The sequence below is a fragment of the Myodes glareolus genome, chromosome 18 (assembly GCF_982192425.1).
Source record: "Myodes glareolus chromosome 18, mMyoGla1.1, whole genome shotgun sequence".
NCBI classification, from domain to species: domain Eukaryota; kingdom Metazoa; phylum Chordata; class Mammalia; order Rodentia; family Cricetidae; genus Myodes; species Myodes glareolus.
This window is the reverse complement of record NC_142043.1, coordinates 62043188-62068870: the sequence shown is the minus strand read 5'-3', so window position 1 is coordinate 62068870 and position 25683 is coordinate 62043188. Positions and strand designations below refer to the sequence as shown.

General features: G+C 43.8%; 1 protein-coding gene across 8 annotated transcripts in view; it reads left to right on the top strand.

The window, feature by feature from the left end:
• The window catches only part of Adarb1 (adenosine deaminase RNA specific B1), a 123634-nt gene that overhangs the window by 6961 nt on the left and 90990 nt on the right, over positions 1–25683 (top strand). For 4 of the 8 annotated variants that reach the window (XM_085679786.2, XM_085679794.2, XM_085679788.2 and 1 more), the window contains exon 2: positions 12997–13082. The exons of the other annotated variants lie outside the window; for them this stretch is intronic. The gene's annotated coding sequence lies outside the window, so the exon portion shown is untranslated. The remainder of the gene's footprint in view (positions 1–12996; positions 13083–25683) is intronic. 8 annotated transcript variants of the gene reach the window in all.

Here is a 25683-nt window from a genome sequence, read left to right as displayed (position 1 = left end):
AAACAGGGCCCTCCCATGCTTCTTCACGCAGGCTTTGTTGGGAACCTGCTTCATGTGTATGGTTGTGGAAGATGCCAGGGCCGGGGGAAGGAGAAGAGTAAGTAAGGCACAACAGATGCTGTCCTTTGAAGTTATTGTGTCTGTGACTTGCTAGAAAGAGGGTGACTGAGGTCCATATGTAGTGTGAGTTTTGTCATTATTTGGAAAGCTGGAGGGCAGTGGAGCTGTGTGTCACCTTTACTGTGAAGGTGTGGTGAAAAGACCGTTGGGGAACACCTACTTGGTAGAGCTGTAGAGAGAGCTGTGTTGTCTAGTAACATAACTGTGCAAGGGACCGTATCATTGTCTAGTTGCAGATTTGAAGGTGGGGCTGGAGGGACATGTACGGACAGGTGCTATAGGCAGTGCAGGTTTTTAAAGTGGGGTTAAAGCTTTCATGTAATGCAGGCTCAGAGTTGTAGAGGTGGGGAAGGAGAGAAGGCAGGAACCTTTCCTTGGTGGTGGGTGCGGGATTGAGCTCAGAAAGAGGAGAGACGAAGCAGAAAACACTAATGCAGACTCAGTTTTTTCTACTATCCCCCTCATGACATCATCCTCGGAGGGTGGCAAGATTTCACTATGCAGGCAGTTGGCTCTGGGCTCTGTACCAGACATCAGCAGTGTCCTCTGCTCCTGTCCGGTTGGATACTGTCTGCCTGGAGCATGATAGATCCCTAGGCTCAGGGCTCTGTCTTTAAGATGACCTCCACTTCAGGCCCAGTGGTTTGTCTGGACCTCTGGAACTTCTGACTGACAAGTCAGGGTTCTCACAGCCCCTTCTCAAAGTAGCTCCCAGAAAGGAACCACTTTATTCACATTTACATTTTATTATAAAGGGTATTTTGAAGGACAGACACAGAACCTATGAAGAAGTCCCAGCAGCTTTGACCCTAGGACACTTTGTAGCTTGTGGGTGGTTCTTGTTCAGCTCCCCATGAGCTGCCACACCCTGAGCTGTCCAGAAGCTCCAACCATGTCTTGTAGCCACAATTTCTTTCCCCTGATGCCTGTTCATGGCATAGGTGACTCAGATAACCTGTGTGGGAGCCCAGCTCGGTGTGTCTAGTCAGTCTTCTTGGTCTTCCACCCTTTAAAAAATATTTTTATTATATTTCTTGAGATTTCATGTATTCTGTTGTTCCTTTGCTTTGTGCTACAGGGTGTCATTATGTAGTTTACACTAGCCTTGAACTCACAGAGATCCACCTGCCTCAGCCTCCTGAGTGCTGGGATTAAAGGCCTGTACCACATGCTAGTTAGGGTTAGGTTACTATTGCCATGATAAAACGCCATGACCAAAAGTAACTTGGGGAGGAAAGGGTTTATTTGGCTTACACTTCCATATCACTATTCATCATTGAAGGAAGTTAGGATAGGAGCTCAAACAGGGCAGGAACCTGGAGGCAGGAACTGATGCAGAGGTCATGGAGGGGTGCTGCCTATTGGCTTGTTCCCCATAGCTTGCTCAGCCTGCTTTCTTATAGAACCCAGTACCATCAGCCCAGGGATAGTACCACCCACAATGGGCTGGGCTTACTCCCATCTATCATTAATTAAGAAAGTGCCCTATTGGCTTGCCTACAACCTGATCTTCTGGAGGCATTTCTGGAGGCTCTTTCCTCTCTGATGATTCTAGTTTGTGTCAAGTTGGCATAAGAGCTGCCAGCACAACCACTATTCATGTCTCATATGTATTTTTTCTAGCTTCTCCCAAATACCCCCACCTCCCTATCCCCAACCCTTCCCACTTCTTGTCTACCCCCTTTAAATAATCTACTGAGTTCAATTTGTGCTGATCATATGTTGGTAGGTATGGGATCATTCACTGGAGTGTGATTGACTTATTAGGGCTCCACCCTTAAAAAAATTTCTTCTCCTGCCCTAGAAGCCATTAACTATCAATGGCTTCTCAGTTAGGAGAGACTCATTCACTCTCTGTTTTAATATTATTTATTTGTGTGTGTGTGTGTGTGTATGTGTGTGTGTGTGTGTGTGTGTGTGCGTGCACACACACATGTGCACAGCCTCTGAATGCTACACACATCTTTAGAGATGAGGATGACTTTGGGAGCTGGTTCCCTCATTTCACCATGGGTTCTCTGGATTGAATTCTGGTCATCATAGTTGTGTAGCAAGTTCTTTCCCCCCGAGTGCTCTCACTAGGCACTTGTTGACTTCTTTGTACAGCATTCTCTCTTCTATTCTGAAGTGGGTCTTATTTGCTGTTGGACATGGTAGGTCAGGGAACTGTTAGGGAAGCTCTTGTCACTCTTGGGTGGTGATACTGAGCACAGATATTTTGCATCAGATTACTCACTAGTATAAAATGTGTAGCATCTGTTTGCGCTTACATAGTCTTTGAAATACATCACATGTTGTCTATAAGTCACAAGCTTTCTAAGTTTTAAGTTGGTAGAACTGCTATGCTCAGGGAGATCCTTGCTTTTGGGTCAGTTCTCTTCTAGGACATCCCAGGGCTGGTGTTTTTTCAGATCAATCATGAAACTCATGTAAAGAGGTTCAGTCGTCTTGGGAGAGCTGGCTATTATTTAGCGAACAGTTCCTAAGCTCTTACTGTGTGTCATGCATGGTTAGTCTTGTTTGGTTCTCATACTGATTTTGGGAGGACACTGTTCTGTGAAATGGTCACCACCCCTTTTCATCGTTGAGAAGTTGCTCTCAGGGCTTACCTGAGTGGCTGCCTGCCCAATCTCCCTTTTCCCACCGTGTGTCCTTTCAGTTTGTTCTTGGCTAGTAGCCAAGTAGTCTCTTAATACGAGGTACATCACATCACTCTCCTGCTTGAAACCCTGCACCAGTTCCATCTCAGGTGCTCCCAGCCAGCCCCTTCTGTTTTCTACCCCAATCTGCCCTTGGTGTCTAGCCAGCTCTCACATATTTCTGCACACACATTCATATGTATGTGCTCTGTCACTCAGGTTGTTTTTGTCGTTTGTCTGTACCTTACTCCCTCCTTTCATCCACATACAACTACCTGGCAGGAACAGAAACTCCTGGAAAGCAGGACTGGTGCACTATATGTCCTGAGGCCCAGAACAGTGGCTGGCAGATGGCAGGTACTTTTAAATCCTTGCTGAATGGGGGAGTAACTTTTTCTTATTCCTTATGTAGGTGGTAAGTGATAGAGCCTGAATTGAAGAAGTTGTCTGCCTCTGCAAACGTATGCTTTTCTGCCTTACATGCTGCCCCCCACATCCTACTGTACTTACTGAATCAGTCATGTATTTATGCCCATATGTCTGTGTTATCTCCAGACTTCCTTGCTTTTCTTCGTAGAATAGAAACATTTACAAAACATTCAAAATTGTTATAAAATCACAAAGTACAATATAGTAAATTAATCTGTTGAAAACAGGGTGTTCACATCCTGGGAAAAAAAGTTGTGCCTCAACAACATCATCTTACACTCTTGGGCGGTGTGTGATTGAAATGCATTCCCTGAAGTGATAACAGCATTTGAAAGTCGGATGCTCTGGGAGGTTTCAGAAAAAAGCAGCCAGACAGAATGAAAAATCTATGTGATTCAACTGTGGAGGCTTACAGGAATTAAAATTGGAGAAAGTGTAGCTTATCAACTGCTTGGTTGAGAACCAAGTAGGAGAGTGCTCCAGAATTTAGGGACTTGTGGGGAATAATCCCATCTTGGTTCTGAATCTGCCCCAGCTTCTTTGAATGTGAAATGAAGATGCTAAAGTGGTGGCTTCTAAGGTTCTTTGGTTGTCCCGCAAATATTGATTGTACAATTCCTGTGCAGGCGTAGTTAATAGCACATACCATGCCCCTCGTGTGTTCTGGCTGCTAAGGTCCATACATGGCTAGCACTTGCACACAGATGTCCCTTTGGGTCAATGACTGTTGAGGGGGTGCAGTATTGGAAGAGGGTTCTGAAGAGTTGAACAGGTTTGGGGCAGGATTAAAGGAAGTGAAATAAGGGACTCTGGTTTTGTGAGGAAATACAAGACTTCAGAGGGCCAGAGTTGGTAAGCCCTTTTGCACTTCATTTGGTACAGAAGGACTAGGTTGTCTACTGTCTCGAACTTAGCAGTTATGTGAATTTGCAGTTTATCATGACTGATAAAGATAATCAATTAAGATTTAATTGCCCCTTCTCCCGACATTATAAAGTTGTCAACACATCTACCATTTGGGCTAGAAAACAAGTCTGAAAGTCATCAGGTTTCATATACCTTTACTTATGGGCAGTGCACATAAACACAGGTTTTGTTATTGCTGTTAAAAAGTACAACCCAAGCACACTAACCACATGATGGCTAGCCTACTCTGGGTGAGTTGGGTCTATTGAGAAAGGGAATTTATTCGAGGTTGTTAGGGAGCATAACCTCAGAGCCCTTCCAATCTGACATCTCTTAAGCTTTTTGTCTCTTTTTGTGTACCAGACACCTACTTCTTCAGATTTTTCTCTCTTGAGGTAGAATCTTGTGGGGGTGTTGGATTGGCAGAGCCTATCACCTTTATATATCCTGGCTGCATGAGAGCAGATGGGATTCTATGTGCCTCAGAGAGAGTGCACTCATTTCCTGGGTGGCCCCACCCCCAACACACATACCTCATACAAGAATGGGAGGAAGCCCTTAGTGTTAATTTACACGTTCTAGGCCTGAGTACAAATGGCCTGAGACCCATCTGTTTGAAGGTAAAGGCCCCAAGAGACTCATGTATTTGAGCCACAGTTCAAGGTGCAATGACTTTTATTGTTCATGTCCATACTGTTCCAGATAGGAGGAAAATTACTTACATCAGATACATGTTTATTAGTCTCCATGAATACAGATTGATTTCTTTCTGGGGGAAATATTCACCCAAAATAACAATACAGCCAAATCGTTATTCTGGAACTGAATTTATCATTTTGTATTTGGATTTATTATTATTTTTCCCCATGTAACATCATGTTCTTTTGTGGAATACCCTAGGGGATTATTTTTCCTTTCATAATACATTGAAATTTTTTTTCATTAAAATGCTATCTAAACTTTTGCAGAGCCTCATGCAGTAATTTTTTGTTGTTGTTTAAATTTCCATTTCCAAGAAGGTAGTGGCGTAATCAGTGAGTGGTAAGTAACTGCTCCAGTTTGGAGCCGGTTTGGGAATGAAGCTGCAGCATCTTTGTTTCATAAGATGTGGAGTTCAGAGGAGGGAATCATAAGGATTTCAGAGCTACACTTGGGATCACAGAGTTCAACCTAGATTTCACCATTGCTGGAACTCTGTGAAAGAAATTGACTTGCATAACATCTCAGTCGGCTTTTGGAAGTGCTCCGAGGAAAACCTCTGTCTGGATTCTGCTAACCAGCTGTCCGTTGGCACTTACGCCGTAGAGCGACCAGGAGCAGAGACATTGACTTCCACTCTCGGGATTTTTCCCCTGTGTATTTCTTGGTACCTCATAGTAGATGATTATCGCCCACCTGCAGATGACTGAGTGACATGTTTGATCATTTCACAGGAAAGCTTTCTGTTCTTTAATTTTATCCCTCTAGTGAAACTGAATAAGGACAGTGATTATATTTCCACAGAAATATAGGCTGGTGCTGTGTAACCTGCAGGACACTGCCAGATGTATGCCTCTTGTGCATGCTTAGCATGTAGTTCCCACTCTGCTGGCCTGAAGTTTTTGCTGTGTTGATCAGCCATAGGTACACATCGGATGGGCATGAAGGGCAAACTCTTAGTGGGTTTAGGGTTGTTTATTCCTGAAGACCCTGCCTGGAGCAAAGGGAGGTTTTCCTTTTTCTCAGGAGCAGCAGTTGTGAGCACTGGGATTCACTGGGCTGTTAGCTGCACCTTGTCACAGTCTGTCTAAGAATTGACCCAGGAATTTTCTTGATCTTACTGAGTGCAGAAGGAAGCAATACATAATGCAAATAGGATCCAATTACGTCTGAAGGTTCATTTTTCAGAGTGCTCTGGGAAGATGAAGCAGAAAATAAAATCGCTTGTTTTAGTTCAAGAATTTTCTTGCAAGCCTGGGTTGTGACAGTATCACCATAGTCCAGTTTTGGTGCTTTCCCATTGCGCTGAGTGCCCTCCATGTCTGTTTTCAGTTATTTTCATTGTAACCTGTAGTGGCTGCTTTTGTATCAACTTGAAACAAGCTATAGTCATTGGAGAGGAAGGAACCTCAGTTAAGGAAATACCTCCATAAGATCCAGCTGTAAGGTATTTTCTCCATTAGTGATCAACTGGGGAGGGTCCAGCCCATTGTGGATCACGCTGTCCTTGGGCTCGTGGTCCTTGGTTCTGTAAGAAAGAAGGCTGAGCAAGCCAGGGGAAGCAAGCCAGTAAGGAACTTCCTTCAATGACTCCTGCATCAGCTCCTGTCTCCAGGTTCATGCCCTGCTTGAGTTCCTGTCCTGATTTCTTTTAGTGATGAACAGTGCTGTGGAAATGTAAGCTTATGTTTCATCACAGCAATAGAAATTTTAACTAAGACCCAGCCCCTGCTCTAGGTCATCTGCATGCAATCTCTAGATTCCCTTTTGCCAAGCCTTCATCTTACTGAAATCAGGTCCTAGGCAGACTTCTCTGCAGGGTATAGCTCACTTACAGGCATCTAAGGCTCACCCACCCTGCAGGCTTGCAGTTGCAGTCTGCTCTTTTGTTATGTGTATGTATCACATCCTGGTCATCTCTTACCAGAAATGACGTAAGATTAGGCTGTTTCCACTTTTTAACAATTACAAATTATGCTACTCCAGACATTAGTAAAATATCTTTGTGTGGATGTATTTACCCATCTCTGTCATTGAGATTGGTTTTCCATTGCCTTTTGCTGGGCTGGAGAGATGGCTCTGCTGTTAAAGGCTAGGTTCACAACCATTGTCTTCTACTGAGGAGTTCTCTACACCATGTGCCTTGGTTGTTTCCAGGATGAATTATCTGAATTATCTTGGCATAATGTTGAGCATAAGTATGTGGGTTTCTTAAGATGACAGTCTTATGTCAGATCCTCAATAGTATTTGTGTGTGTGTGTGTGTGTGTGTGTGTGTATGTTTTACTCATTCATCAGAAGAGAAAATCAACTGTACCATTTGAGCCATGGAACCCCTTAAATAAAACCCACATTCAGCCTATGAAAACACATATCCAATAATATGAAAATATGTGTAGCATGACCTAGATACTCCTATTCATGAGAGGCATGAAGAGCGTGATCATCTCTGTGGGCTGTCGTACAACAATTTCCAGGATGTACTGAGTGCGAATGTTTAGTGAGCTTCCTTCGTGTTGAAATGCATGCTGGCTAGATGCTTGTACAAAAAGAGGTGGGAATGGAGGAGTGTGGTCACAGCAGGATGGAGAAGTGATAAAAAAGAAAAGATGGGTCACTGCACTGTAACAGTATACCTTATACTGTATATCAGTATACAGTAAAGTGATACAGGCTAGCCTTTGGAGATATAGATGCTTCATATACCAGTGAAGTAGATAATTAGGATACATGGTGACCCTATATGGGATGCAAGTAGAGACCCAAGTAGAGCAAGTGAGAGAAAACAGTATATTGACTGGATTCTTTAAGGGTAAAGCTAGAAGAACCAAATGAAATGTTGTTCTGTCTTGGTTGATTTGTTTCTCGAGGGTCAAGAGCTAAATATGTGAGCCTGTACTATGTGAATATAATTTCAAACATGGGTTGATCATAACAGAAGCCAGGATTTCCCTTGCTCCAGGAGGTTTCAGATAAGGGCAGGAGGGGCTGGAATGTGGTGTTGCATTGGAGTTGGGTGGTCTTTAATAGTATAGGGCAACGCAGATGCGTGTGATCTCACACAGGTACTCTGGGGAGGCCCAGAAGCAATGCCACTCAGTGTCAGTGAGCACACCCACATATCCTGTGCGGTGGCTCACAGAAGACATCTCTGGGGTGTCTGTTGGTGCCAGGAAGAGAGGAAAGGTTCAGGGCCAACCTGAAGGAGCCCTTTACGAACAAAGAAAGGGAATTTATAACCTATTAATTAGTTATAGACTAAAGTACAGGTCATTCTCCACTAATACAGCCAACTGACCAGATAAGCATGTAAATATGGAAGAATGGACAGCTATTCCTCACATAAGAGTGCCAGTCAGTGCAGAAGGAACAAGGAAGGGCCTAGTTTAGCCACCGTAGGCAAACACTGTGGTTACAGTTCTGGGATCCCAGGATAGGTGTTCCAGAGGTCGGTGCTAAGATTAGTGGGGAAAAGTTGAGGAGAAAAGGGATTTTTGTCTTGAAACAGAACATCTTTACCCCAAGTTCTTTATTTATTGAAAAGGGAAAAAGTAACTTTAGAGTGGAGAAAGGCAACAGATAGTGCCTCACCAGGGGTGACCTGGCCTGCAATGAGCTTGCCTGCCTCATGCGGTCCTCTAGTGTCCCTACACAACCAGGCTCATTATCTAATGAGGAAAGAACTCGGACTGCTCCATTAGGGGTCACCTGTCAGTGCTTGGGCTGTGCTTTTACAGAGGAGGAAAGGAAGGCTGGGGATGCTCACATTGCTTAGAGGATGTAGAGAAGTCACAACAGTGAGATACAAGGTAGGCGCCCAATGGGATCCTGGGGAGAAAGGTTCGTGGGAAGCTGCCACCTGTCAGTAAAGTCTGTGATATAGTTAATCGTCCCACATCAGAGTTCATTTCTTAGTTTGACATCTCCTACCTAGTCTTTCCCAGTGCTCACAGCTTGATCCCTATGCTTATGCTTTCAGAAGGGGTGAAGTGAAGGGTGTACAGAAACCCTTTCTATGTTTTTTTTTCAATCTTTGTGTAAATCTAAAATCTCAAAATAAAAGGTTTAGAAAGAATGTATAGAGAGAGCGCACCCAGAGCAACACCTCTGCCTCCTAAGTGCTGGGATTAAAGGCATGTGCCACCACCACCCAGCTTGTGTTCTTCTGATGCTGAGAGGGGTCAGGTCACTTCATCCTTCTGGAAATCCTGGGTGCCTCTCTAACTGCAGTGTGTAGCACTTTGCAGATGTCCCTTCACATATGGGTGGACACGAGCCCTCAGGGACAGGAGTGCTTCTCTCCATCCTCAGGAAAAAGTGAGCCCTCAGCTGACCGAAATCTAGAGGTGCTTTTGAGTATTTGATTCCCAATATGGAATGAACATTTCCTACATTAGCTTCCTGCCTTCCTTGATCTTTGGCTTTGGTTTCCTTCATTTTTCTTTCCTTATCCAAAAAGAAGATTTTTTTTTCCCAAATAGTTAAATGTGTTGGTCTTTTCCTTTATGTCTTTGGGATATTATATCTCATCTAAAAACATTTCTCTGTATTATTATCCATTTTATTCTAGTGGTTGTTTTGCCTTTCACGTTTAGCTGATTCATATGAAATTAATTTTTTGTAGCTTGAGGTTGGCCTAATATGTTAGCTTGCATTTTTGAGTGGTCTGCCCCATGCCCTCAGGCCAAGCATCATCACAGTAGAAGTCTCATCAGTTATCCTCTGAGACTTGTTATTGTGGGGATTTTGTATGAGATTATAGCCACAGCTTGCAATTATATTTCATGGTGTCTACATAAAGAATCCTATTCTGAGCACATGGTTTACTTATGGTATTATGATATCTAATGCTCAGTTGTAGCATTAATTGTCTAGAGTCTTGGATACCCTGTGGTTTGTGCTGCATGAATGGTGGTGATAATGGGCAGGCTGCTTCTTTGACCCTTATCTCTCACTGAAGGCCCCTCATGCTGCCATTAAATGGGGGATCATTGTAGTTGTTCTGTACGTGTTATCTGTGGCAAGGGACTGACTCTTCCCAGTTTGCTGAGGACTCTTTAGAGTCATCTTTGTCACAAGCTGCATTGGAACTTACTGTCTGCATCTGCCGAGATGGTCATGGTTTCCCTCTACCATCTCTAAATACAGAAAAGTCAGAATGGGCTTCCTGACATCCTGCATTCTAAGGGAAACCTGCTCTGATCACGCTGCAAACCACAGTTTGTGTTTAATGCTGTCTTCAAGAGGAAACTCTTCCCACTTCCAGCCCCCGAGCTTTTCCTATTTTTTGAGACGTGGGTTACAGACTGCACAGTATCCCTAGTGGTGTAAATATTTAGTACCTCATTTTCCAGGTAGGGGACAAAGCCTGATTTGGAGCATTTGCCAGTTTTGTTAGTTTATATTTTAGTTCAGCCTGCCAGTGTGCTGTCACCTGTTGACGGAACTGCTGAAAGTGTGGCATTGTTGGGAAGCAGGTGATAGCTCTCCTCGTAGTGTTTTCATGTGACTATCTCCTGAAATAGCCCTGTGCTATCTAGTCCATGCTTCTACCTCTTCAGGTGACTGCTGCTGACCTATGCTGCTATGGTGTCCTTACTCTTGTCCTTACACATTTATCTTTGAGTAGTTGCAGTGTCCTGAGCCTGTAGGCCATGGCTGCTCTGGGTACTAGTTTTGTTGACTACACAACATGGGTTGTGATAACAACTCTGCTTAAATGTGGGGGTGCCATTGGCTTAAATTCATGCATCTTCTCATTCTTAGCACAAACTAGGCTTTGCTCCATTCATTTGTCTACCTAGTCATTAAACAGATTTTTTTTTAAATTCCTACTGTGTGCCTGTTATGGCACATTTTGGAGTTGGAAGTATGATAGTACATACAAAGGTCAGCCAGTTTTGTCCTCGTGAAGCATCTCTCATTTGGATGACACATCTATAGACTGTCCCTGACAGTTTTCTTCTTACGCAGACTTCCACTTAATTTTGTCCCTGGCATTATTTTAAGTCAACCTGATTTCTTCCACTGTTTGGGTTGTGAACTTTCCTGCTTTGATGTTAGTTGACATTCAACTTCGCTATTTGTATGATTGTTTCTGCTTTTACTAACTTCTTACGATTAAAAGGCAAAGAAGTTGAATTATAATTTTACATTAGAAAAGGTTAATGCTTAAAGGGCTATAACAGTATAGTAATTGGAAATTTGGTGAAATAGTACTTTTTATGGCATTAACTGTCACCACTGAGTGAATGGTAGTGAGCCTGGTTTAGTGAGTCACTCCTAGAGAGGGCAGGAGGTGGTATGGGCCTCTGGCTTTAGTTTCCTATGGTGAATGTGTCTTTGGGCAGCTTGGTGACTCTGAGGATTGGGAGCCTGGCCATCTACCCATTCACAGTATGTTTAGTGTGCTGGGTATAGCGATGAGCTGTGGGTGAGAAGGTGGATACTCTGAGTGGTGAGCTTCGTGAGGAGGAGGCACTGGTGAATCCAGATGGTGCCTGGATGGTGATGGGCTGGGCATTTGGATGTAAGCCAGGAGACCCTGGAGCCCCATCTGCTCATCATTCTGCGTACTGAGTTGGGTTTCTGCTGTTCTAATCCTTCGCAAATTAATTCGTCTTTACTTTAAACATCATTATTTTATTTTAATAAGAAAATAGCCCTACTTTATTTATTTGGAACAATTCACAAGACTCTAGAGATCAGCTCCCTTCTCAGGTTTCTTGGAGGAGGTTTCAGAGAAGCAGAGAGTGTGGTAGGGAAGGCCTGGAGTTACTGTGGCCAAAGGAGGGAGGCCTGGAATGTGGCAGGCCTGTCCTGAGACCCCGTAGTCTTAATTCTCTTCCCTTGTTCCCTGGTGCTCTTCTGGAGTGGACAGTTCCCTCCTTCTTTCCTTTGTGTGGTGACTGACCTTTCTCATCCTTCCTACAGTGTCATAACTGGTTGGTTTGATGGATTCAAAACATGAACATAGCAGAAAATGTTTTGGGAGCATACATGGTTTCTATTTTTAGTACAGTTACACCTTGGAATTTAGTTCTTCAAGGTAACAATTATGAGAGCAAGTCTTAGTCTGGAAGTTGATCACTGTTATTTCATCTTGTCTCCCCTCCTCCGCCTTTCCCTTTCTCCTTCTTTCCCTCCCTTTCCTTTTCTTTTCCCCCTCTCCCCTTTCCCCCTTCCTTCCCCTGTTTTTTCCCTCCCTTTCCCATAGTTCCCCTTCCTCCTATCTTCTTTCTCTTGAGATAGTGCCTTGTTTTGTAGCCCAGCTGGCCTCGATCTTTCTGCTTTAGCCTTGTAAATGCTGTACTACCTGTGTATACCACTATACCTGGTGATTTTACCTTTAAAAATCAGAGCTTAGGAGTCCTTGTCTAAAGTCAAATTTCCTCCATTGCTGTGTTCTGTTAGATTATTAAAGAGGGACATGTATTTACCCCCATAAGTCACCTGGTCATGACTGATACCAGTAGCACAGGACACAGGAAAAACACAGCTTCCTATAAATATCGAAGCAGTGCCTAAATCTAGGGACTGTTCCAAATCCCAGTTGACTCGAAGGACATGGTCACTGTAGCTGTTTCTAGCATCATACTAGACTCTAACCCGTTACCTGAATAATTATTTAAGAAATTATTTTAATAGCCTCCATTTCTGTAAAAATAAGAGCTGTGCATCCTATACTTTTTAAAATTCTTTTTTTTTTGTATGTGTGAATGTATAAAGACCAGAGGTCATTGTTGGATGTCTTCTTCAATCACTTTCCACCTTTTTGTTTTGCTGGTTTTTTTGTTTGTTTGTTTTTGTTTCTTCGAGACAGGGTTTCTCTGTGTAACAGCCCTAGCTATCCTTGGACTCAGTTCTGTAGATCAGACTGGCCTTGAACTCACAGAGATCTGTCTACCTCTGCCTCCCGAGTGCTAGGATTAAAAAGTGTGCGCCACCACCACCTGGCTTTCCATCCATTTTTTAAAATTTTATTATTATTATTTCTCTCTCTGTCTCTGACTCCCACCCCCACCCCCGCCCCATGCATATGTGTGTGAGCTCATGCAAGGACATGGTCACTTATGCAGGCATGTAGAGGTCAGAGCACAACTTTTTGGAATTCTGGGGATTCAACTCAGGCAAAATTTCTTCAGGACAAGTTCCTTTACATGCTGAGCCATCTCACTGTCCTTCCACCTTATTTTCTGAACAGGGTATCTCTCTGAATTTGGAACTTTCTGATTCTGCCAGGCTTGTTGGAAGACCGGTTTCCACACCCACCCTGCACTGGGATTACAGGTAACCCCACCCCCATCTCCCCAGCCTCCTTGTGGTTGATGGGGATTAAATTCAGGTTCTCCTACTTGCATGACAAGCATTTTGCTGACTGAGCCATCTCTCTGGGCTCTTACTTATTTTCTTGAACTTAGAGCCTAGGTCCTAAAGATGTCCAAATTGCTATTACTTCTTGTGTTTTGAAGTTAAAGAAAGCACAGTCTTACTTCTGCAGCTGATAGGGGGCTCTCTGTTAGTTGCCAATGGATCAGAATAGTTTTGGTGTCTCAGATCACACCCCAGAGCTGACACAATTGGAACAATGAAAACCAGGAAACCAAAGGCTCTAAAATCAGCTCCCAAGCAGGCAGTCTCTAAGGAAGGAAGCAGCCCCACCACTGCCCGTGCTGCCTGGGGCTTCACTTAGTCACTTGTCCTCGGCTGGGAGCCAGACCCTGGCTGGTGTGTACCAGGGTGTTATGCAGTTTGCCTGTTGTTCTGGGCTTTTCTCTATATTTCCAGTCAACTCTCAAGGTTAGGAGAACCCTTGAAGACCCAGGTGAGGTCCAGGCCTCCTCTACTGGTATCAGGTATGGCCACCCAGGTCTGCTTATGGCTCACCCTGCAGGCTTCCTGAAACATCCCTCTCATCCTGTAGATAGCACAAGATATAGGCATTGGTGGGTGCTGAGTCCTCTCTCTGGTCATGTTGTTGCTCCTTGCTGTTGCAGTGGTGTTTCACTCCTGCTTCAGTGATTCTGGAAGTATGATTGTCCTGTTTTGGTAAAGATTCAGGTGTTAGAAATTTCTGGAACTTCTGAAATCTCTTGTTGCACATGCACAGGCATTCCTTTTGGTCAGGCCTCTCTGCAGAAGAGGCCCCTCCATTGCTAACCTGGAGGAGCTGCAACATCTGGTCTCAGGGCTCCTTACCAGAGGATTGGGGGCTTGGTGCGGTGTAATCTGGAGCCCTGGAAGCCCCTGCTGTCCAGGCTCCTTATACATATCCTATCCCTGGTCCCCTAGACAGTGAAGGTCCTGGTGGGCTTGAAGTTCACCTGGTTCTCCCCTCCAGTCCTCTTTCACAGCTAGTTCCTCCAGCATGCCTCTGGCAGATTTTGTAGCGAAGGAATGAAGCATGATCCTTGCTGGTGTGGGAGTATCTTGTTATGTAGCTGTATCTCGGTCAATTCCACAAATGATGAAAGATAGCCACTGTGAAGAAGGAGAAAAATGAAGACCTTGAAGCGGGACAAGGGTCATCCAAGCTTCTATTCCCACATGCTGGTGGTAAGCAGCTCTCCTGGCTTAGATATGATGTCCGCCTCCCTGGCTCAGGTTTTGATCTCCCCGCTAACTCCGAAGTGGCTCTTCTAATCCTTAACAATCTAACATTTGTCAAGGTTACCAGCCGATGGTTTTGTCAGTCAAAGTGTCTCAGTAGGACTTGAAAAGGTCCTGCTTCTGGTCTGTGCCAGCCTAGTGGCTTCTTGGCTAGTCTTCTGTGTACTCCAGACTCCTCTCTACTTTTCTCTCTTGGATCCCCCTGCTCATATCCTGAATCCTTCTCTGCCTCCTAGTCTGCCCCTGACTGCTGCTGTCAGCCTCCTTCCTTTTTCACCCTTCACTCATGCCTCAAGGATGTATTTTGGCTATCTCCCAAATCTCTTTTCTCGGCCCCTGGGTTTCATTACTGATAGGAGAGCATCTTGGGGCTGGGACAGCAGGCCATCCTGCCTCCTCTACTCTGCTGCACCAAAGTGTGGTTTTTCATCTCCAGCTTGGGTCCTTGGATCTGGTAATGGCTTTCTTTCAATAGCGCGATTGGGAAGCAGACCAGTTGGAAGCAGGGAAGAGTGTTTTCTTCATCAGGAAAGCAAAAACATCTTGGGAACCAAAGGGGAGGGAAGGCATCTGGAGTTGCTTTGCTTTTATCTTCAGCCTCCTTAGGAGTGATGGCACCAAAGGAAAACCCAGAAGGGTTAAGAGAAGGGATGGGGGCCCTCTGGAGACTTGGGAGGAGTCTTCTTCTTTCATTTGCTTTTCAAGTTTAGTTTCTATGCAGGGTGTTCTGCTAAGCTGAGGGAAGTTTCCTGTACTTAACAGCATTGCCCTCTAGGCAAGAGCTGAGGGACTGGCCCTCAGTGCTCTAAAGAGAAGGGGCCACAGTGCTGCTCTCAGTTAATGGGAACAAAGGCAAACAGAGAAACCAGCTCTCCTGCAGATGAGAGGGGCCAGACTCATATGAGGACTGCATCTTCACAGCCTGAGAACTAGTCAGGGATACCTACGACTCTGGTGACATGGTTTGAGGTGACTTGGGTCTTTTTTAAAAGGGAAAGAAACTTCCCTTCCTCGGAGCAGGATAAATTCAAAGCTAGTTTGGAAAGGTCACTGTGCTGTCTACCTGTGGAGTTTCTATGACAGGAGGATTAGTGCTAGTGAGGACTTGAGATATGCCCATGAGGTTGTGTTTCACTTGGACCTGTCTTGATTAGACACAGCTCAGAGGGCCATGACTTCAGCTTTAGCAGCTGAGAGGTGTGTCATTGGATTCAGGGTCATGCTAGTCACTAGTCCCCCCTCCCTTCTCAAGCTCCATGTTGGCTCCTGGTGGCCTGCTGGGAGCTCTTCTCACCTGCTTTTCCAGATGCATGACATCTGCACCCGGTGCTTCTTCTTTCAGCCTTCCTCTTCACAGCACTTGCCACCACCACCCACTTGGTTGCTAGAGAGCTGGTGCATGTCCCAGAATCTCTGCTTCCTTTTATCATTCAGGTCCCTTGCATCAATATACCCACTGTCCCTGCAGCCTCCTTTCCAAGATGTCCACTTCTCTAGGGCTCTCTACTGCTTAGTAGTTGGCAGGCTAACCCACATCTCTCTTTTTCTTCCACAGTAATCTCCTGACTGAACTCCACAGTTCTTCCATGCTATTGGTACCCTGCTTGCAGTTATTAGAGTTCACTGTCCTGGCCCTGTGCCTGTTGTCCTCAGAGACTTCCTAGCACCGCTGGGATAAAAATCTCATTGGCTCTGAAGTATATTGGACGTGGCTTCATCTGCCAGCAGTCCCTCAGACTACCCTCCCTGTGTCTACTGCGACCGTGGCCTCCTCATACAGCTTTCCCCATCTACTTGGGTCCTGCTCTCAGCCATGGGAAGGGGTCATCATCTGGGTCCTGGAATCTGACTACTTGGTAGAATTCTTGCTTTACTATGTGATTGTTAACCTGCTGGGCCTCAGTTTATCAATGTGTAAAAGCAAGATGTTAGTCCCTCTTTCCTGTGGTGATTAAATTATTGAACACTGTGTTTGAGGCAAGGTGAACAGGATATACCAAGGAGTCAGAAGCTGCCATTAAGGTAGTATTTGTTGATGTCTGTCCCATCTGTCAGTGTACTTGAGTGCCTTTCCAGTCTTCTGTCCCAAACTTAGTTCAAGTTTCTCTCTAGGGCAGAGGTTTTACCAGTATAGGCTGGGTGTTGGCCTAGCTTCTCTCTGACCCTCATTGCCTCTGTCTTAGAATTAGTGCTTGAGATTTTTAGACCAACTACATGTTCCCTGTAGAGCAGAAATATCCTTGCTATAGGTGCTCATTTCCCCCAAGAAGATACTATCTCAGTAGCTGTTTTACCAGCTTCATGGGGTGGGGTGGAACACTAACTGATAGGTGATGGATCCTCAGGATTGTGTGTGGTGACCTGACAGACGTGTTCACTCCTGCCTTCCCATTGAGGAATCCTCATGGTTGTGGGTTTAGCAGTGCTCTTCACAGCATTGTAGGACTGGGAACTGAAAAATGCGATTTCTAATAGGACAGCAGTCTTATTTTATTGTATCTAATCAGTTACAATTAGTTGTGTTTTTTAATGTTCAATGTGAGTCTGTTAAAATCATTTTAAAACATGTTTTATTTATGTTTGTATTTGTTTGGGGGCATGGGCATGTATGTTCAGAAATGAGAGAACAACTTAAGGGGACGGTCACCAAGGGTCCTGGGAATTGAACTCAGGTGTCAGGTTTGGTGGCAAGCAACATTACCTACTGAGCTGTCTCCCTGGCCCTCAATGTTTTAGGTTTTTTTTTTTTCTTTTACTTGCATTGGATTTTGCCTATATGTGTAGGGTGTCAGAGATCTTGGAGTTACAGATAGTTGTGAACTGCCATGTGTGGCTGGGAATTAAACCTAGGTCCTCTGAAAGAGCAGTCAGTGCTCTTAACCACTGAGCCATCTCTCCAACCCTAATGTTCTAGTTTTTATTTTTTTTTAAAGTTTAGGCACATTGGGGTCCTTTTAAAAACACAGTACCGTTTCTGTTGGATGCAGATGAAGGTACCTAAATCTGAGAGAGACAGAGAGAGAGAGACAGACAGACAGAGAGTTAACCATCATACCTGGTATTGCCTCGTGACCTGCCTGCCTTGAGCTGTGATGGTCACAGTACCCAGGTCCTCAAGTATCTGTAGGATGTGAACCTGATGCTACCAGAAGGCTGTTGCATCAGCTTATGCTCCATAATCTGTTTGAGGTGTAGTCTCTTGCCCTGTCTAGAGATACTGACTTATACACAAAGTAGTCTAAATATGAATTTGCAAAGATAAAAGCATGCATAAAACAATATAGCATTTTTATAAACATAGTGCAAGTAAACTTCTAGTCTTTTTTTTTAAAGATTTATTTATTTATTATGTATACAACATTCCTTCCACGTCTGCCTGCATGCCAGAAGAGGGCACCAGATCTCATTATAGATGGTTGTGAGCCACCGTGTGGTTGCTGGGAATTGAACTCAGGACCTCTGGAAGAGCAGTCAGTGCTCTTAACCTCTGAGCCATCTCTCCAGACCTCTAGTCTTTTTTAAAGAGTAAAAAAGTGTGTGGGGGGGTATATATTTGTGAGTCCAGGTCTCCATGGAGTCTGAAAGAAGGCATTGTAACTGCTGAAGTTGGAGTTACAGGCTGTTGTGTGCTGTCTGATATGGGTGCTGGGAACTGAACTTAGGTCCTCTGTAAGAGAAGTTGGGTGCTTTTATCCACTGAGCAATTTCTCTAGCCTGTATTTCCTATTTAAATACTTAATTTTCCTTTTTAGTCTTTCTTGTTAAAGATTTTAAAAGCTACTTTTAACAGTTTACTTTTAACTTGTCAAAGCTATTTGACCTACACAGATGCCAAAGGTAGCACCTGAAGATCATGTGGGAGCAGGTTGGAATTGTAGCTTCAGGCTCGTGTTGAGTGCTGGAGCACACATGATAGACCTGCTGACTAATGTAGTGTGGAGCTGATGTAGCTGTCCTTGAGCCAGTTGGTTGGTCAACTTTTGTCCCTAAGTCAAGTCCCCAAAACTCTTTGGTTCTTGAGAGAACTCTGCAACGGTGGCTACAAGGGTGACCTAGGAGAATGCCGACTGCCCATATTCTCCCAAGACATTGAGGTTCCATTCGCAACCCATTGTTTTGTGACTTCGTAAGTTTAAAGAGTGAAAGATAAAAGGAAAAGGCACACTTGAGTCCCAGGGTAGAGTTACAGTGCTCTAAGTTCCTAAACAGTGTTCTAGCTCAGCAGGAAACTGCCTTTTCTCTTCTCTCTTGGTGTTGGTCCTAGGATCTGGAGACTCCAACCCGTCTAGTGAGATCCTCTTTTCTGATCATTTCTGGAGGCTTTAATATTGATTGTCAACTGCTTGCATGCTATCTGTAAGCTGCAACGTACAGGCTATCGGCCCTAGTTAACCATGAGCCTCAGAGCCAGCACAGCAAGCAGTTTGAGAGAGCTAGGTACAGGGAGGAAGCTGCTGTAGGTATGGAGCCCAATGCTGGGTAGTGATTTCACGGCTAATCAGGGGCCACTAGGGGTCAGGATGGGGGTAGGCATGGTGGCCTCAGGCCACCTCATTCCGGCAGCAGTAATGCCAAGTCAAGCTCGGCCACCATGGCCATGTTGCTCCACACAGTGCTCTGTGGTGCTGGTGTGTGTAGGTGCTGGTTGGAGATTCTAGTCAAGGAATTTGTAGTCTACTCTGGGTCCTGTTCAGTGAGGATTTGCCGCTGTACTGTTTATGGTCAGCCCCAGATAGGACATGCGGGGTCTATGTGATGGAAGAGAACCTACCTTACCCCATCTCCTTGCCCACTGGACCTCATAAGCTGTCTTGCCCTGTCTGCATACTACCTCCATTGCTGCTCTATGGTCTTGTAACTGCCTAGTTATGGTTCCTGTCCAGTACTCTCTTTTATAGCCCCATGGTCTTCAAAGAAATGCTCAGATGATGCCCAGGACCTAGTCTTTGCAGACCAGGATGCACTGTTGAAATTTTCCCCTTGGAGTGGGTGTAGTTTTGTATTAAAAGCCTTAACATGGTGCAGACTTCCGTAGTATCCCCATGATATAACTAAAACACTTTCCTAATGCTTTTGAAATGATATGATACTTATTTCCTGTCAGAATTTGGAGACTACGTTTTTCCTGCCATTAGCCATTCTTTTGCTTTTGGAAAGTAGTGCATATTTCCATTTTCTCTTCAAGCACAGCGTGTGACTTGCCAGGTAGCATTCTGTTATCAGAATCACAGGCATTCGGATTGAGTAGCGGGGATGCTGGCAGACCTTTTTATTTGTTTGTTTGTTTGTTTATTGCTAACTGTTCTAAGGGAATAAATGCAAGTGCAGTGGCGACCATGTTTTTTCCCAATATAAGTGAGATATTTAGACCTTTTTTTTTTAGATTGCCAATCAGAATTTTAAGTATTATCTTCCTTACTTTGTTTAATATCTACTTGTTATCAATACAGAATTTAAGATATTTTTAAATTACCGGAATATTTATGCATGGTTTAAACTTCCTCCTCTTTCCACTCCATGCAGCCAGCTCTTCTTATAGGCTTATGTAGACACATCCAGTGGAAAAGCCATTTTCTCAGCATATTTGAAGGCTGTTGTCAGAAGACATAATGTACCCTAAGGTGGCAGAACAACTGCATGCTCCATAAAAAATGAAAATAAGATGTAAGGAACAAGAACTTCTTGGAAATTGCAGGGGCCTAGATTAGACAGGAGATGCTCATGGTGAGCCTTTGACACCTGTTGGTGACAGAAAGTGAGGAAATACTTAGATACAGCAACCCCCACATTGATGGGAAGATTAGAGCAACCTGGGAGTACTTGGAGGCTATGCCAGTGACCCTGCTGGATCAGTTTCAGTAACAAAAGTAATATTGAGTGATAGCACAAAGTATGAAGTAGATATCTATGAGTCTACATGAACATAAATCAGTGATTGGTAAATAAACGAAGAGGCATAGCTCTCTTTCTACCAGAACCCACAGCCTCTGCTGTTTGTGTCCTAAAAAGGGAAGGGGAATGTAGAGGCTCATGACCGCCTTTGGGTATGGTGGGGGGAAGGCTGAGTTCTTCTTAGGGGCACAAGGTTAAAGGGAACAATGAAAGTCTGCACAGAGAGAACCTTGGAAAATATACATCTACCTGGTGATCCAGGGCAGTACCACAGTGATGGATTGGGCTGACTGTATGTAGTTGGATGATGTCATGAAGATAGCCCTTGGTCTGTGTGATCTTCCTTTTGACAACCCAGGCCCCTTCTACTTCCGAGAAAACATAGGGCATGTTCCAGTTGGGGGGTCAAAAACCAAAAAAATGCTTTTGATTTCTTTGTCAGAGAAACTCACAGTCAGGAGTAGCCTGAAGAGACAGGAGGACAAATGTCAAGTCTTTGGATGGGAGTGTTTAAGGAAATCTGACTAAAGTATGGATTTCAGCTAATATTAATTAATATTAATTTATTTGTAAGGAAATATACTAATATTAGGTTCATTATAGAAGAACATACCTAAGTGTGAGCTGTGTGAATACTTCATGTTTTGCTCAATTTAAGATGGTTCTAAATATAAAATATTTCAGACATAAAACATGTTTAAGAAAACATTAATAATTCCTTAGATACTCCTCTTGTGTCTATACCTTCTGCCTCAAATGAAGATCATCTCATCCTGACGTCTGTTGTCAATTTTTCTTTGTAGGTTTGTGATGTAGGACGTCCTTCTATATTTGTGTTGCTTTCATTGGTTATTTAAAAAACTGCCTTGGCCTTTTGATAGGGCAGAACTTAGATAGGCAGGGAAAAGAGAACTAAATGCTGGGAGAAAGAAGCAGGCAGAGAGAGAGCCGCCTTGAAGCTGCCAGGTCAGACATGCTGAATCTTTCCCGGTAAGCCACGACCTCGTGGTAACATACAGATTATTAAAAATGGGTTGAATCGAGATGTGAGAGTTAGCCAATAAGAGGCTAGAGCTTATGGGCCAAGCAGTAATTTAGTTAATACAATTTCTGTGTGGTTATTTTGAGTAAGCTAGCCTGGCGGCCGGTACAAACAAGGGGCCCCGCTCCTCCTCCTACAGGTTTGTTACCCTAAACAGTGTATCTTTAGATCTTGAATACTAAATGGCAGTGGTAAGCACACTTACAAGGAGTACATGAATACATGTAATAAACTAGAAAATACGGGTTAATACATGAAGCCCCAGAGGCTTTGTTTTCAGGGTCCTCCTGGGAGTGAGTGTTTTCTAGCTTGTACAATTTTATACATTTTCCAAAAGTGAGAATAATTCCTTCATGTAGGACCATTACTGTTGTCTTCCATGTGAGCTTCCATTCTCTTTTCTTTTTGTGTCTTCTGACTGTGGGTGGCTTTGGACAATCCTCAATAATCTTGGGTGGACTTGAGTGGTCTTGCTGTTTTCATTGGTTTTAGGTACCTTCGGATGTGTAGATTATGAGTCTTAGGTATCATGAATAGCTTTGGAAAGTCTTGGGTATCTATATATATGGCCTTGGGCAGTCTTGGCTATCCTTGTATGGCCTTCAGTGACCTTGGGTATCTTAGATGGTACTGGGCAGTCATGGGTATCCTTAGAAGGCATTGGGTCATCATAGGTAGCATAGGGTGGCCTTGGATGACCTTGGGTAGCCTTGAGAAGCTCTGAATATCTATGGATGTCTTTGAGAGGTTGTTATAGTTTGAATATGAAATGTCCCTGCAGACTTATAGTGATCCACACTGGTGGTGTTATTTTCAGAAATTCTGGAGATTTCAAGAAGTAGAGCCTAAATGGTAGAAGTTGGTCACTGGTGGTGGGCCTTTGAAGGTTATTTTTAGCCCCTGTCCTGGTCTACTGTGGTGTAACAGCCTCTCCCTCATGTTTTCACCACAAAGAACTGAATGGCTTTGCCATGTCTCCCTGAAATCTTCTGAAACTGTGAACCAAACCAAATCTTTCCTTCCACTTAGTCTAGCATTATATGGGTAGATGCCAGGGCTGTAGACACTTTCTAATTGGTCTGCTGAGCTTACCTCTAGCCTGTGCAGGGGCCTCACACAAGGTGCTGTCTCCACATGCTTCTGCAGGTCTTTTGGGATGTCTGCTATCTGCCAAGGGATCTAAACTTTAGTAGTAAGAATAGAAAGTCTATTTTCCCAAATCAAGTCCTCACATTCTGAGTCCAGCATTGGAGATTGAGTTGAAGAAGTTTCTTGCAGCAGGGCTAGTGTGGAGGCTGGTGAAGCTTGCTGGATTTTTGGCTTTCCTTCCTAAGTGGCCTTCCTGTTAGTCTTTGATGCATCATTGATCCTTTGCATTTTAATGTTTGGCTATTTGGTTTATGTCTTAGAGGAACTTGAGTTTCATTTTGGCCATTTGAGAACGATGAGAAAGATGAAAGACCTGGTTTCTCTGTTTTTCTCAGCTGCTCCTGATTGGTTCCATCTCTTGTGCTCAGTCATGGAGGTTCTCAGATCACAATTAATTAATTGCATTTAAATGAGACAATCCATAAGAGCCAGTCCTAAATATTGAGTTATTTTGATCACTGCAAAGATAAAAGCATTCTACAATTGTATCTTTATGCTCTCTATTAAATTTGTTTCATATAAGTATAGACTGTGTCCCGCTTGCCCACCGGGGATGTGTTCTGAGATCCCATGGGTGCCTAAAACTGTGAATACTACCAAACCTTATAGGTACTATTTCTCCTAACCATACACACTTGTGATAATATTTAACCAATACATCAGGCCCAGTACAAAATTAGCAGCATTCCATTGAACAATTATATTGTAGCATCAAAGCTACCATGCTGTCTCTTAGGACATCTTATTGCACAGCACCTTCTGTCATCGTGGTGGTGTGAGATGACACAGAGCCTACTTGATGTAAAAAAGTAAGGTGGGTGATGTGGGCAGTGCTAGAATGTTGAACAGTCTGTCTGATAACCAAGACGGCTCCTGAGTGATTAACAGGAAGGTGGTGTCTGCTGTGTGTGTGTGTGTGTGTGTGTGTGTGTGTGTGCAGGTACTAGACATGGGGATGATTCACCTTCTAGGTGGGGTAAAGCCACACAATGAGAGATTTCTTTGTGTTACTCAGAAATGCTTACAGTTCACTAGCCTTTTTGAATATGGTGGTACTGTGGTTGACATTGGGTAATTATAACCATGCAAAATCAAATTGCAAATAAGGAAGGAGTGAGGTTTGAGTGTATTTCTCTGTATGTACCTTTTATTGTGAGCTGGCTTTTTTTTTTTTTTATGAAAATGGATTGGGGCTTGCGGGCAGACCGTAGACTGGAAATGTGATTCACCTTTCTGCAGAAGTGCCAGGAAACCCTTGAGCGTACTATGTGAGTTTCTTTTCACAGTATGCCCGTGCCTAGGGATTTTGGCTGAAATCGGCTTTTTTTTTCTTTCCGTCTGTTTTGCTAGTGATACTGTCGTCTTGTTCTGTGATGTGACTGTAGAGGCCTATCAGCAATCTGGTGGAGAAATTCTTCTGTGGGGTGTCATTTCATGGGTCAGGACTGTTTGTTTCTTGCTCATTGGTGTTATCAATAGAATTTAAACTTTTCAAAGCTATTTTCTTTTCCATAGCAGTATTAATTCCTTTCTTTCTCTTTATTGCAATTGTATCCTGGAACAGGCTTATTAAATTCCATGGGGGGTTTTATAGGTTCCTTTCTCTGCTTGCCTGTGTTGCCTGCTGAGTTTAAAGCCTTTTTATGATCCTTAACAAAGCTCTCTGTGTTCCATGTGGGTTGAGGTTGTATTCAACACTGCAACCTAAACTGGTGTGTGACTGTGAGTGCAGTCTGCCACTCACTAGAATGACTCTAGTTCTAAGTGTCCATCAGGGATGATTGTCCTAGAGGCAGGTGGGAGGAAGTACACAGACCCAATGCTGCCATATTTAAACAGATTGCTTGTTACCTACAAACCTGAAGACACTGGGAGTTGTAGACCTATGTGTGCTTGCTTCCCTCTCTAACTGTCCTAATGATGAATGGCTTAGAGACTAATCAGCAAATTATTAAAAACAATTTCCAAGCCACTATGAACAAACTTGACCTACTTTACAACCATAAAGCCTTGTGCCATGTGTGACAGACATCGGTCCGTCTGGAGGCGTACACAGCTGAAAGGAATCATAAGTTAATGAAGATTATACATAGGACCAATAAGCCTGTGAGCGTCAGGATCCTGAAGTAATGATGGGGGAAATGCATTTTCTTTCTTTATTTTAAATTCTAATAAAGATATCTACAAGTGTAAATATCTGTCTTTTTCAGTACTCACAAACACCACTGTAATTTAACATGTATCAGATGGAAGCGGGTTTTTTGTTTGTTTGTCTCCCCACCCCCACCCCGAGACTGAATTTCTCTATTGCTGTAGCCCTGGCCATCCTGGAACTCCTATAGACCAGGCTGGCCTTGAACTCAAGAGATCTACCTGCCTGAGTGCCAAAATTAAAGGTGTGCACTACCACTGTCCAGCTCAGCCGGGAGCTTTGAGATTTTTGTTTGTTTTCTGTGAAGCAGTTTGTCACTAGAGGCACTTGAATGTACTTGAGAAGCAGAGAGGTAAAGGATTATGAGATGGAAGGTAAAATAAGCTGTGCGCTGGTAATTTGTTTCTTCTTTTTCCTTGCTCTTCACCACCCCCACTTCCCCAAGAGTAGAGAAGTGGGCAGCACGGAAGAACCTGAGGCAGGAAGAAGCAGCACCAAGCACACAGGTACAAATTCGTTAGTGATGACAAAGAGGTCCTGGTGTGCCAACCATCCAGGCAAGATGAGTCAAGGTCAAGCGAAAACAAAGACGTCAATGATGAAGAGTAGAAGGCAATGTGTCTTTGTTGGTAGACTGCCCAAAAACCCTACAGCAGACTGGAACCCTTCCCCCTGCCCAGGCCTGGCTGGTGGCTGCTGTATCAGATGACTCTAGGGAACCACGATAAAAATAACTCAGCTGATAAAAGTATTTCCCAAGACAGGAGTACAAAATTAATATTCAAACACCAGTAATATTTTCATGCCATAAGGAGCCAGCTGCGAGATGTTGTGTAAGAGATAACTATATCAACAAAGCCAGTAATAAAAGCTCTTAGAACAAAAACTGTTCAAAATCTAAGGTATAAGGGATAATGTAGAGGCTGCCCTGTTCCTGGTTTAGGTGTTTCAGCATCTTCAGAATGTCAGTTCTGAGTCAATCTTGCCTAATTAACTTGGTGTTTTAAAAATAATTACTTTTGCCTGGTGGTGGTGGCGCACACTTT